This window comes from Ascaphus truei, chromosome 17 (genome assembly GCF_040206685.1).
Source record: "Ascaphus truei isolate aAscTru1 chromosome 17, aAscTru1.hap1, whole genome shotgun sequence".
NCBI classification, from domain to species: domain Eukaryota; kingdom Metazoa; phylum Chordata; class Amphibia; order Anura; family Ascaphidae; genus Ascaphus; species Ascaphus truei.
This window is the reverse complement of record NC_134499.1, coordinates 1,347,888-1,356,631: the sequence shown is the minus strand read 5'-3', so window position 1 is coordinate 1,356,631 and position 8,744 is coordinate 1,347,888. Positions and strand designations below refer to the sequence as shown.

At 50.0% G+C, this 8,744-nt stretch overlaps 1 protein-coding gene across 1 annotated transcript in view; it reads left to right on the top strand.

The window, feature by feature from the left end:
• Positions 1 to 212: 212 nt before the first annotated feature.
• MAFF (MAF bZIP transcription factor F) overlaps positions 213 to 8,744 on the top strand; it is a 143,416-nt gene continuing 134,884 nt past the window's right edge. The window contains exon 1 of the mRNA XM_075573696.1: positions 213 to 1,098. The gene's annotated coding sequence lies outside the window, so the exon portion shown is untranslated. The remainder of the gene's footprint in view (positions 1,099 to 8,744) is intronic.

The following is an 8,744-nucleotide window of genomic DNA, read 5'->3' as shown; positions in this document are numbered from 1 at the left end:
GCTAGGGAGTGTGCCAATTAATAGTCACCATCTCCTCTTGAAGTGAGGGTTGTGTTTTGAACCAACAATTGACATTATAATGGGGTCATTCTTACTGTGATATGGTGAAGCAGTGCTATCTGCCCCAAGTTAATCCTAAACTTGTTATATAGTCCTCGCTGCTGCGCGGGTGCACGCCCAGCATTGCACGTGGCGTGCGCGTGTAGTTGCCAAGGGTATACACTGATAAGTGTGCTTTTCTAACAATGTTTTAAAGACTGCCCATTTATCTTCTACATTTTTCCCTGCAAAAACATCATCCCATTGTATTACTACTAGATTAGACCTCCGTTTATTAAAATCTGCCTTACTAAAGTTTAAGGTCTTTGTTGAACCCAAGAAATCTATTTTTTGATCATTTATTTCAAATGAGACCATGTTATGATCACTGTTACCCAAATGTTCCAGGACTTGAATATTTGCTATTACTTCTACATTGTTTGATATGACCAAATCCAGAACGGCCCCTCTCCTGGTTGGTTCCTCAATTATTTGGGTCATATAATTGCCTTTAAGCACCCCCAAAAACCTGTTTCCTTTTGTTGTAATGCTAATCTCATTGCCCCAGTCTATGTCTGATAATTAAAATCCCCCATTATGCAAACATGACCCAGTTTTGATGCCTTCTCCATTTGCAAAAGTAGCTTCCTCAATTTCAATTTTAGCTTCCTCAATCTCACAGATATTTGGTGGTTAGAGCTGGGAGCAGGTTAGGGAAGGGTGTGTGTAGGGAGCAGTAGCCCCTGCACTAGGCCAGGTTACCCCCCTAGGCCCCAGATAGGCCCTGAGCCATACCATAGATTGTGGTTGCTACAGGGACAGGCCCTAGGTAGGGACCCAGCCCCTTTAGTCATTTGCTGAGTTCAGGGACACAGTGCATCTGCTGTGCAGCCCTAATCATCGTGTCGGGACTCAGACCATCACAAGATAGAAGCTATCTTCATAGAGGGACTGTCTGGCGGGACGCCACCCCACATAGCGGAGGCGGCGGCGTGGATCACGTTTTCGGATCCATCATCCAAGTACAGCATCTGCGCTCCCGGGGGACACACCCGGCAGGTACCTTCTTCACAACACATGCACCTAGTGGGCAGCGCTGTCTCACACTTGGGTGGGCTTGGGACTCTTGGGACACTGTGTTTGGGAATAGAGTGTGGGGGTACGACCTGCATTAGGCCAGTGTTACAGGGTGTCATGTGGTTATTGTTATAAGGTTATTATTGCATATAGTAAACTGTTTTATCCATAACTGGTGTAAGTGGTTACTGTATGTAGTTCCTGTGTCAGAGGTTATTCTACACACTAGAACCCCTGCACAGGTGGAGGCGCTGTAAACACCGTTTCAGGAAACACCCCGGCCTCCCAGTGGCGGAGGTTCAGGCCTCCTGTGAACCTATCAGGTATTGCACCATACACGGTAACACATGTATATTCCCGCACATGGTCCCTATCTGCGATTGGGGGCGGGAAAGTGTGTTACAAATATAAAAAAAAGTAGACATACCTTGGGGATGGTCGAGACCGGTGGCTGCGGGGTCCGGCGGAGAGTCGGGGCCAGGCTGCGACCGGCCATCAGATGCAGGCCTCCTCACTCTGTGTCCCACATCGAGCTTCCAGTCAGCGTGCACCGTAAGATGAGGCGTGCTGATGTCAGAGGGACTCGGCGCTGACGTCAGAGGCTAGGACAGGAAGGCCTGCATCTGATGCAGAGCCGGGACCCGGCCACGACCGGCAGCCATTATCGTTTATCCCTTCCTCTTGGCGGCCCTGATGGCCGTGCAGGGGGCCCGGGCCCCCCTGACCCACCGGGCCTGGGACGCCAACCCCCGGCAGACCCCCCCTGTTGGCAGCTCTGTAACCAATCCCAGCGTGGGAACCTTACAACCAGCCATAACATTTTTATTTCTTGGGATGGTAAGTGAAGGTTATTACTCTGTATGACTAGTATGACTTACATGGTCTGAAACTTGTCCTGCATTTGTTGAAGCAAATTCTGAACCAGTCTTCTGAAGCCGGGCAAGCGGATCTTCTGAATGAAACAAGGGCATGCGCGCGTTTAGCCACCATAGCCACTTGTCATGCAGAAGCCACCCGCTGGGCTAGGTGCCTCCAGGTCTGGGAAGGCGAATACTTGCTGGAACAGCTTGTATTGATCCCAGGACATGGGTACTTCACCTAGCCACCCTCCCCAAATGTTCTTCACACCTCCGGCAGCATCTGTGACTTTCAAGTCCGGACCCTGAGTAGACACAGTGGCACCACAGCTTGGTAGCCATCTGGCTCACTCAGAATACCGGCTTTAAAAGTCCCAGCTTATTTTACAGTGCATAAGCATAATACATTTTAAACATCCCCGTTTAATAAAATATACTTTTACATTTTTATCCTGTCTAGGTCTTTTGGCTATGAGTGGTAGAATGGGACTCTATACTTTTATTTGCCCTAGCCATATCCCTCACACACTGCAAACCTGACTTAGATTTTATAGCCCTCTGGGTTATTACCCCTTTATGAAACACAAAATATTTTTCTTCTAAGTCCCAAAGTAAAATGAAAAGATGCTTAGGTTCATTCCCAGAGCTGTAGCTCATTCCCTTAAGAAAAAAAACAAACTCAGTTAGAACTAAAAACGCTTAGGTGCGTTACATAGTTACATAGTTACATAGTTACATAGTTACATAGTAGATGAGGTTGAAAAAAGACTTCCGTCCATCAAGTTCAACCTATGCTAAATTTAAACAACAGATACATTATCCTAAATCTATACTTACTTATTGATCCAGAGGAAGGCAAACAAAAAAACCCATTAAGGGGAAAAATTAATTCCTTCCTGACTCCAAGAATTGGCAATCGGATTAATCCCTGGATCAGCATCCTTCCCATGTATACTTATTTGGTATATCCCTGTATACCTTTCCCATCTAAAAAGATGTCCAACCTTTTTTTGAACAAATCTATTGTATCTGCCATCACAGTCTCAATGGGTAATGAATTCCACATTTTAACTGCCCTTACTGTAAAGAACCCTTTCCTTTGTTGCTGGTGAAATTTCCTTTCCTCCAACCTTAAGGGTTCTCAGAGCTGTATCTCCTTCCTTTAGTGAAAATAAGATTTAGGTTTTATAAAAACTGTCGCAACCTCATATATGGTTAGAGTAACCCCCAGAACCTCTATACTGGTTCGGGTGAACCTCAGCATATACTGAGGGACCTTCACTAACTTAGGACCCCTGACTGTACCTGGGATGCACAAATCCCTATGCCCCCCTTTACCTTTCTGGTCTGTGCTGAAGCAGGGAAACCTGGCAGTGAGTCGTGTAACTGTTTTCAAGGGAAGATTTTGAACGGGGTGATGTGTCTATATGTCCCCAGAAATCTGACCTGATTCCCGGATACTATTCTGAAAGCCAGGGTCATATGTAAGATGATTTAGCCCAGATAGTGTCAACTCTGCCCTCTTTTCCAAGCACAACAAGTCTGTTTCTTTTCTTTACTTTATTTGTGGAAAGCAGGTTAAAAAACAGGAACTTGTGTAGAGATGTAGGTGTTGGGATAATGTCTCTCTGTGTGTGCTTGGTAGTTAACGGCAGGTGAAAAAAGATAATCCTACCAGTACAGGAGTTACAGCAAGGTGCTCACTCATCCAGAGGTAATGGTGGAAAGGAAGTGAGGGGCAAGGGTCACACTAAAGGTTGAGTGAGACTGCACTACTGTCAGCAAAAAGACGGGAGAAATGGGAAAGTCCATTCACTGGAGGACTGGAGATGTTGCCAGAGCAACCAGGGGCGTGACAGCTTGGAAGGAAAAAGGCTACTTAATGTATCCATTCCATCTGCACTGGGAGTAAACTGCAAGGAAAGTAAATCCACGTACAGCTAGCAGGCAGAACTGCCAAGGGAAAGGGGGGCTGAAACAGAAAAGGCAGACAGGGGTATTTCTGTTCCATGACACTCCCCGTCTGGTATCTGGAGATACCACTATTTTAGGTGTATGTGGAACATATGTGCAATACAACATAGCAAAAATAACATCACATTCTCAAACAATGCAAGAGTCCATGTCCACATAGCGATGTGACACCGGCCGGTATCACTGGTATCAAGGTCCCTTGGCCAAGGTTCTTTGGCAAAGGATGCAGGGTGGATGCACAGCTCCAGGTTTGCTGGTTGCACCATAATGTCTTTGTGTAAAAGTCTCTGGCACTGTTTCCTTTTAGCCTTGTGAGAGAACAGTCTTTTTGTCTCTGTAGTTTTACCCACAGAGTGCATCCCCTTGTAGGCATGCCAGTCGTGGTAGCCTGTGGTTCTATCACCTGGTGTTTGGCAGAAGGAGATGGCTTTTGGCTCCTTGCGGAAGCGGAACAACACTCCTGGAAGACTGGTTATCGAGCCTAGTCCAGTAAAGAGGGCGTCGTTCAGGGAGACTCCCTGGAGCTGAGCGCTGGGGCTGAACACTATCCGGATTTGATCGGGTTCCTGAGGGTGGTAGGCCCCAGATGATTGGAGGTTCCGGCATTCTTCACCTTCCTTCATTAGAGGTGCTGGCTTTGCGTGGCCGGTAAGGAATATTTTCTGGATGAAGGCCACAAAGTTGTTCTTGGTCTCTGGTTCCCTTTGTAGGTCGCAGAGGTGCGAAGTGAACCTAGAGATGGCATGTTCTCCATTGTTTGGGAAGCGCCTTCTTGGTGAACGGAATGGTAGCGGGTTCACCCAACTGCCTGGTCCGTCTTTGGAGAGCTCCTTGGTTGTTAACCTCGGGAATCCTCTATCTTCCCTCGATGGTGTTTGCTTGTCGTTGTCCCTTGTTGTCTGGAACGCTGTGCACCGTAGGTCATCGGTGCGTTTCTCTTGCACGAGAACATTTCCACGTAATTTGGTGAAACGCTTTTGTGTCTCTCTGTTGACTGCCCTCAGGAGGTTGTTCTCTCCCTGGACATGACGAAGAACAGTCTCTTTTGTCCTTGTAAATCCTTTTGGGAAATGTCTCTGCAACTGTCTCCTCTTACGTGTGTGAACGAACAGTCCTTTTGATCCTGTGGCTTCACCTGTAGGGCGCAATCTTTTGCGGTTATGCCAGCCGTGACAGCTGGCTGCTTTATTGCTGGATACTCTGTGGAGAGGAACGACTGTACGTCCTAGCCGTGCCATTGCTCGCGAGAGGATTGTCCGATTGTTTATTGTCTTTTGGACGATCCCTTTGTCGGTCACCTTTGGGAGGTTACTTTCTTCCTTCAGTGGAGTCGACTAGTCATCCTTGGTTATCTGAACCGCTAAGCATCCTAGGCCATTGTCACATCTCCCCGATGTGAGGATGTTTTTGTTGATCTCAGGGGTATGACCTTGTCTTTCCTCTTCACTTGGCACTTCTGTCACTTGGAGATAGCCAAGACATGGTTCAGAGAGAGATGTGTGTCCACATTCTGTTACCACCATTCTGGGGGGCGTCAACATAGTCTTGTCCGTGCTCTTTGTCAGTGCACGCGTTGCCCACTATCACCCATCCTAGGTCAAGTCTTTGGGCGCATGGCGCGTTGTGGGGTCCGTTATGCTGTTTACGGACTTTATGTACCCTCATGATGTCCCTGCCGAGCAGCAGCAAGATCTTGGCGCCTTGTTCTACCGGCAGGATGTAGTTGGCTATTCCCTTGAGGTGCGGGTAATGGCGTGCCATGTCTGGTGTGGGAATCTCGTCCCTGTTTGTGGCCATGTGGCTGCACTCGATGAGTGTGGGAAGGGGCATGTTCACCTTGCCGTCTATTGAGCATATGGTGTAGCCATTCACTCTTCTCCCTGTGGTCTCCATTCGCCCTGCGCACGTTCTGAGAGTGTAAGGAGAAGCACCGTCTTGTATGTTAAACATGTCGAAGAACGAAAGGATGCGCATGCGCGGCTGGTTGAGGATGGCTGCATAGACACACAGCTCCTCCAACCGCCGGCACAATAAAGCAATTAAACAATAGCAAAACCAGCATTTTTGAGAAAAAAAACATAGCGACGGCTGCCTAAACCCTTCCCAGTTAAGATAATCCACCCCAAAAAAGGATGGCAGCTACAAGACAAAAGACTCGCCGAAAGTCAGATGTCAGGGCCTACTTCACCGGCCAAAGCAAGGCAGGGACTGCAGAGATGTCAGCAGTATCTGACTCAGACTCAGCCCAGGATGCAGAGGGCTCCGGAGCGGCAGCAGAACAAACAAAAGTCATCAAAAAAGAAATATCAAGACTATTAATTGATCTCAAATCTTTCTTCAGAGGAGAGGTGGAGGGGCTCAGACATGATCTGGTACAGATAGGGACGAGGACCAACGACCTGGAGGAGCGTATGGACGTTAGCTCAACTGCCCACAAGGAGACAAACTCCCGGGTACAAGCGCTGGAACAGAGAGTGGCAGAGTTGGAAGCCAGACAAGAGGACGGGGAGAATAGAGATCGAAGAAATAACCTCAGAGTGAGGGGGATCCCAGAAGAAATTCTGGATCCAGAAGCTTTACTCTCCCGCTGGATGGCCTCAATATTACCAGGCAGCCCGGCCTCAGACTTTAGGATGGACAGATGCCATAGGGCCTTACGATCCAGACCCGTGCCCTCCAACCCCCCTAGGGATGTGATCCTCCGGCTCCACTACTTCTCTGTCAAAGAAGAGGTGAGCAGAATAGCCCGTGCCACCCCACACATTACCTTCGAGGGGATTACCCTGTTGATCTTCCAGGATCTGTCCCCGCTGACACTGGCCAGACGGAGAGCTGTGGGGCACATAACTAAGGCCCTAAGGGACAATGAGGTGCGCTACCGTTGGGCATTCCCATTCGCCCTAGTAGCCATCAAAAACGGCAGACCGCAGGTGCTCAAGCACCCCTCAGAAGGGGCAGCCTTCCTTAAAAAACTGGGTGTGCGGGGATCACAGGACAATGGAGCGGAGGGAGCCCAGCAGGGGAAGAGGACGGACTCCCCGACAGGAAAGCAGGGCACCTCTCCCACGCCGGAGAGGAGAATCAGCAAGGAGGGGGGCAGAGGGAAAAGCCCGTAAAGACTCTATAAAGTTCAGGAGCTGCAGTTGCGCCCGTTGCGCAGTTTAAACACACCCTGCCACACAGGCTACACCAGACATCCCCCTACCGTGAGATTGCCGAGGTTCCGGAGTTGTCCCGAGTCCAAAGATGACGGCATTCAGCAGATGGCCGCAGCGCATGGGTCCCCAAAATGGCGGTTATGCACCTAATGGTGAGGAAGAAGGACGGAAGGGCGCGAGATTTCCAATGGCGGCGGGGGTTTCGGCGGGAAGATCTGCTCTGCCGGATGGACCCGCCCAGGGAGCCTCCCCCGATCCAGCCCTCTCGTCTCGGCAGTCCACCGCGGAATGAGATCAACACGCCCACACCGGTGACGTCATGGATCCCGCTATCACGAGAGGTGGAGGAGAGGCGCGGTGAAGAGCCCGGGCGGACGCCAGGATGACGTCAGATACGAGGCGACCGGCTAGGAGTACAGCGATCTCCTCTGGCGGGGGCACGCGAGCTCCTCCGCCGGGGAGGCGATCACAGGACAGGCGGAGTCCCGCAGAAAAGACTCAGCGGTGCAGAAGGAGGTTGCCTGGCCGCTCGAGGAGGGGACATGCACGGGCGGGAGGGGGGAGGGGGGGGGGAGGGGGGGGGAAGAGGTAGCACAGGCCCCCATCAGGGACAGGAGACAAAGGGGGGAAGACAGCATAGACAAGCCTAATAGCCATAAACAAAGCAGAGTACAGGGGCAAAGTACCATGTTCTGAGCAAGAATAGCATAGAGTAGATAGCGGACAAAAGAACATGAGTGAGAACAAAGGGGTACTGGAGCGGCGCAAGCGGAGGTCTCCCAGGAGAGATAACAGAAATGCGGCAACGAGGGACCCGGCAGGATCCTAGAGGGAGGGGGAGAGAGGGAGAGCACCCGAGCCCGGAAGCAGAGAAGAATGCATGAGGGGAGGTAGAAACGGTCAGCGGTTAAAAGGGCAGGCAGAGAACAGGGTGAAAAGTTGTAGTTACAGTTTTAGATAAAAGGAAGAGTTCATGATCCGAGCTCAAGGTAGTTAAACGCTTAAGTTTGGATTAATAAGAGTTAATAAAATAGATAGAAGAGAAGTTAGTTGTTAGGTTTTGTAACGCACAGAGCGGCCGGCGGGGAGGGGGGGCAGCCACCACTCTACCTGCAGGCATGTGCGTCTTCGCCAGGAGGGGGGTCATATCCCACCTACCTGGTTCTGACCCGGAGATCTGTGGCGAGTTCTGGAAGCCACAGAGAGGGACCAAGGGGGAGGAGGGTCCAGGGAGAAAATCTCTCCTCCGGGCATTGAACCCGAGGTCTTCTAAGACCAATACGGTTCTCATGATGTATTTAGGTGTTTTATGTGTGTACTCTTCCCTCATGTTTTTTCCCTTTCCTTCTCCAGTCCCAACAGGCGGTGGGTTGAATAGGCGCTTCCGGAGTCTACACCACAGAGTCCATGAACAGAACATGTCCAGGGTCAGGGGTAAGATCAGACCGGCTTACATTCTAGGTCCACACAGACACTACTACATAAAATGGAGGTAATTTTCATCTCGCAAAACGCCAAAGGGCTCAACAGTCCACGTAAGCGGAGAGTCGCTTTCACTGAATTCAAGAGGAGAGGGGCTGACGTGGTCTTCCTACAGGAGACTCACTTCAGCTCGCGTAATAATCCAAAATTTCTTGAC